Here is a 6,000-nt window from a genome sequence, read left to right on the forward strand (position 1 = left end):
AGATACTCGCAAGGGGTTGCGTACCACCACAGGGTCACAGCCAGTCGAATTCCCGGGACCAATGGATCCAGCCCATCTGGTCTATGAGGCTGCAGGTGAGGTTCAATGAGTTCCAGCACAAAGTTGAAGGTGCCCCGTGTCATACGGAAGTGCCTCCTCCACTCATCATCATCAAATTTGGTGATGACATCACTCCAAAATGCAGCCCTCTGGGATCTGTTCAACCTCCACAGAGACCGATTTGTGATCACGGCCAGTTGAGTGAGATGAAGCATTCGCATCTGTCTGCAGCGCCTACGTTCTGCAACCTTTCCATCTCCATCTGCTGGCCAACAACCTTTGCAGGAATTGTACTTCTCCTAATTTCACTTACACGCAGTTCAGATCACATGGAGCTGTTAAAACCATCAACAAATGTCATGATCTCACCAAGGATTTTGCGTATCTCATCTTGGACTCACACACAGGCAGACAACATCCCCATAAGCATTTCCCTTCTGTCCTCCATGCTCCCGATGAAGTCTGACATGCTGCTATGATGTAAGGGTAGTGTGGGCAGGACTAGCAACTGTCCTGAGTAGCCGAATTTTGCTGCTAGACGGCTAGCAGTCAGCTGGCACATTTAGATGCCAGAAAGCCATCTATTCCGTGGCCATCTAAATGTGCCAGCACTCCGCTAGCCGCGCCTGCAGGCGGGTAATCTTAATTGGGACACCTAAAAGCGGCTTTTAATGGGGATTTTACAGGGTGGAGCTACAGGGAGAGAAGGCGGGCCAGCCTGTCCAGTCCACCAAGGTCATGCCCACAGTACCACGCTCCACCACATTCACCCCTTGTTTGGGATGAAGTCCAGCGGTAATGGTATGGATTGTATGTACTCATTGACCAGTTAAGGCTCGGGCTGGACCACCCTCTGATGACATTCTCCCCTGGACTCCTCCCCCTGAGACTTAGGCCATAAAAGTCGAGAGCTTCTCCCTTCCCTGCATTCCCTAGCCTGGATCCGGCCCAGCTCCAATCTTATGTGGAATAAAGCCTATCATTCCCCTCAGTCTTTGTGATTATTGGGGCTACGGTAGTGCCCAACAGTGAAGTGGGGCAATGTCCATCGGCACTGGTCATGTAGTCCCTAATAGTTCATAGGTTCTGCCAATCTGGTGCTTTTATCCGGTGCTGCGTTCGGTGAAGCACTGGTTGTGTCATCGGTTCTGGAAGAATGGCAACTTGTTCGGCAGTCTGGGTGTTGGAGGGCTGAACTGCGTCTGGGTGGGGTGAGTAGCATGAGGGTGTTGGGTTCACTTCGTCGCTTGTTGGGGTGGTCTCTGCTTGACAGGAGTTACTGGGTGCACCTCCCGTGCTGGGACCCAGCTCAAGCTAGGTCCCAGATTGACACTGTGCTGTTCTGTCCATCTGGGTACCGTATCAGAGCATCCAAGAGGTTCACTTCTTCGACCAGAGGGTCCGCCTTGTGGGTCCTAACATGCTTCTGGAGAAGCAGTGGCCCTGGGGGTCATCAGACAGACCGGCAACATGGTTCTCAACACCGACCTCCTAGGGAAGAACAATTTTTCATGTGGGGTGGCGTTAGACTTAATGCAGTCTAGGGACCTGGTGGCATGCAGCGCTTCTGGATAGACCTCTTGCCACTTGGAGACAGGCATCTCTTTTGACTTGAGGGCCAAAAGGTCTGCCTTCCAGATCATACCATTTTCCCTTTTCACCTGCCCATTCCCGTGGGGGTTGTAGCTATTGATTCTACTCATGGCTATGCCCTAGGAAAGGAAATATTGCCTCAACTACTCACTCATGAATGGAGACCCCCAATCACTGTGAATGTAACTGGGGTATCCAAACAGGGTGAAGATGGTGCAAAGTGCTTTAATGACATGGGGTTGCCTTAGTCACTTCAAGCTACAATTCACCAATGTTTTTGTTGGGCACTACCAGTTTCCCCAATAATTACAAAGACAAAGACTGAGGGAAACGATAGGCTTTATTGTATATAAGGCTTGACCTGGCCTGGATCCAAGCTAGGGAAGGGAGAGGTGGCTCGACTTTTATGGCCGAGGCCACAGGGGAGGAGTCCAGGGGAGAGTGTCATCAGGGGGCGGGCCAGCCCATGCCTTTACTTGCCAATGACCATATACAATCCATACCATTACAGTTTTTAACTGCATTCTTGACGTTATAACCTTTCCAAAACTGTGTTAAAGTTATGGGATTTTCTCCTGTTGCAGCTTTAATGGCTTGGGAAAATATTCATCGCAAATAATAAGCCTTGAGCTTGGCATTAACACCCTGATCCATGGGTGCAGAGGTTGTGTTAGGGGACCCAAAAAATTGTTTTGACGTGTTCATTCAACTCAGAAACCCCAGTTGAATGAACTGGTGTATTGTCAAACAATAAATGTTTAAAATCCAAGTTATTATCTCTGCAGTAATGTTCAGTTGCAGGACAAGATAATAGGTTGTGAGCCACACAAGCTTCTTGAATTCTTGGAATGGTAATTAAGCAGAGGCTTTAGTTTGAAGTCCCCAGTTGCATTTCCACCAGGTAGAAGCGTCAATTGGTCTTTCAAAACTTTATAGCCTGGTTGAAATTTTTATTTCTAGGCTAAAAATGTGTGCGATGACAGCTTTTTCCAAAACAATCCAGTTTCGTCAACATTGACAATATGCTCATCTTTGTCGCCTCCTTGGTCCATCACTTCATTTAGTTCCATTAGAAAGCCTGCAGCCATATCACTATCAGTACTCCCAGATTCACCAGTAATTCAAACATTATGGAGCCCCACACGTTTTTTGAAGTTGTAAAACCAACCACGATTTGTCAAAAAAGTTTCTCCTTGTAGAGCGCGTCGAAAGAACCAAAGACTTGTTGATTCAAACCAAGGCTTTTATTAACTAAAAGACTGGAGCATATCACATGTAGGTTGACCAGTCCGGAATGACCTGGTCTGGCTAGGAGCAATCCTTTAATCCCTGCCAGTAGGTGTGGCTACACTCTCAGCCAATCAAAGTCATACTACACTACCATCTGTACATATACACGTTGGTGATAGAATCTGTACTATCACATTCACCCCTTCATTTCCATTTTGTTTACTTTCAATGTCCAATAGAGGCTTGTTGCTTTAGCTTGAATTGTCATTTGACTTAACAGAATTCTTTAATCTTCAAACCAGATTATTAAAAGGCATTCCATATTTTCCATTTCAGAACTTCGATGTCAACAAATCACTTTAGTCATATCAGATGCTGTTACCTTTCCATGTTCAAACAGATGATTCATTCATGCCTTTGTCTCGTGCTATTTTAGCACATGATGTGCCATCTTCATACTGCTTAATCATTTCTAGTTAGTTATTAGGTGTATCACCTTCACTGCATTTCCTTTTCCTGCTCATATTGTTTGTAACAGTGGATTTCTATACAACACAATTAAAATACACCTGTATTACAGAGCAGCCATGGCCTTCCCACTCAGAGTCTATAGCAATACTAATAAAAGGTAAACAATAATGACGTAGAATGATCTCAGCCAAGCATTAAATTATTGCGCCACTGTTGGTAATGCAATACTAATAAAATTTAACAATTTTTGGTCATTGCTATATTAAAATAATGTAACTATGTTAAAATTATAAGCAGGGTTATAGAAAAACCTGCACCATATAAAAAAACCATTGTTCAAGGTATGCCTGTAGCTGTTTAGTTGTAGAGTAATTAAGTATCATTAGACATCTTCCCATTTGTCTCCTGTGTGTTCAATAATACTGTGTTCTTTTTTGTAACAGTTGTGTCCAGACTCATCTCTCTGTGAACCCATTGAACCTGATACTTTGCCAAACACAACAGCCATTTACATTCCTATTTTCTGCAACTGGATTAACATACAATTCAAAGCTTTTTCAAAATATTAAGATAGCCACACACACACACACACATCACCCTCCCCTTGGAATTAAAACCTTAATGCTTCTGAACACTCTCATTGTATTTACCCTTTTTTTTACATTTTCTTCCACTTCATCCAAGATGCTATTTCATTTTTGATTCGTTTCAAATTCTGGTCTTTGCGGGTTGTAATGCCACAAACCTGAGCTGAATCCCTGCCTTCCCAGTTGCTGGGCATGACAGCTGTGCCAGAAACTTGGTGCTATTCTCTGCATTCCAGCTGGATTGCTGTGACAATGATTTACTCTGTGACTTAAAAGTGTAAAAATTGTCTGTGAGGCTGCATATTTCTGCTCATCAGAAAGATATTTCCACGGTAACAAGTTCAAGTGCTTGTTTGATCTTGAGTGTGTTATTTTACAGAAAGCTGAGAGGAGTTGGACACCCCAAGAGTGGGGAACTTAACTCAAAGACAGAGATTTTGAGATTGAGATTTGCTCTGAGAGTTTATTAATAGGGTATCATGGAGAGTCTGCAGCAGCCTTCACTGCCACCAGAACACTGAAATCTACTTCTATAGTAACTTATTTCATACCTAGAGATAAACAGGCTTTTACAGAAAATTATTACATTTAATCAAAAACTTTGCAATCTACATCTTGACCTTGAAGTTTTTTTATTACTAAAAGTTTATTTTGTCTAATTGGAACAAAAACTCATTGTTAACCACAGTTAACTACAAAAAAATTATGGAGCCCAACAATTTAGCTTCCAAACAAGATGTCTTGCTGAACACAACCAGCCAGGTCCAGGCGCAGCACCAAAACTAGCTGTTTGGCATCTATATAAGTGTCAACATGTCTGCATGAAATTTCCACTGGGAGACTCCAAATTCAATAACCTCCAACTGATGGTGACCAGGGTGAGACAAGGGTCAAGTGCTGGCAGTGCCCAGTAACAGCCTGCACTCACTAATCCAGCCAGGGTGTAGCCCTGAGGCCCTCAACTCAGCACTGGGCAGCTCACTGACCTGCGAATACTTAAAACATATCCCTCCAAACCAAGTCATGGGAGGATTCACTGTTGAATTTGTGCCAGGTTCCTGGCACAGCAATACTGTTAAAAACTCATCTCCATATGCAATATACCATTACAGAAAAAAAACCCTGGTATCCAGGATTCAAGCAACCAGCAAAAAAAAAGGAAAATAAACTTTAAAAATTAAAATAAATAATAAAATAATAGGCAATAAAATACGCAATTATAAATGTTCTCTGAGGTAACACGTAAACCTTTGGTGAAAATGGGAGCAAATATTTAGCCAGTGGAGTGCCTGAGTTGTGGTTTGCTCATAGCAACTGTTTGAATACAATTACGTGAAACAGCGATGGCGTCACACAGGATGAAGAGCTGGTTTTTTTTTTTTTTTTTTTTTAATTTTTTATTTTTCACACCATAAATCACAATAGCCATGATATACACTTTTTCTTTTCCACACATTTACAGTGACTTTTTCTCCCTCCCCCCTCCCTCCTCCCAAGCCACCCCCCCATCCCCCCCCCTCTCATCCATTTTAGTTATACAATCTAGGTTGCATTAATTCAGTTAGACAATGTTGTCATTCAACAAAAATACACCAGAAATTCTACTGAGTCCATTCTTTTCTTTTCTTCTCCTTCCATCAACTTAGGTAATGTTTGTTCCCGGTAGGTTTTCGCTATTGTATTTAATGTAAGGCTCCCATACTTGTTCGAATATTTCAATATTATTTCTTACACTATATGTTATTTTTTCTAATGGAATACATTTATTCATTTCTATATACCATTGTTGTATTTTCAAATTATCTTCCAATTTCCAGGTTGACATAATACATTTTTTTGCTACAGCTAGGGCTATCTTAACAAATCTTTTTTGTGCATCCTCCAAGTCAATTCCAAATTCTTTATTTTTTATGTTACTTAGGAGAAAGATCTCTGGATTCTTTGGTATATTGTTTTCTGTTATTTTATTTAATATCTGATTGAGATCATCCCAAAATTTTTCTACTCTCTCACATGTCCAGATTGCATGAATTGTTGTTCCCCTTTCTTTTTTACATCG

The sequence above is a fragment of the Narcine bancroftii genome, chromosome 3 (genome assembly GCF_036971445.1).
Source record: "Narcine bancroftii isolate sNarBan1 chromosome 3, sNarBan1.hap1, whole genome shotgun sequence".
Lineage (NCBI taxonomy): Eukaryota > Metazoa > Chordata > Chondrichthyes > Torpediniformes > Narcinidae > Narcine > Narcine bancroftii.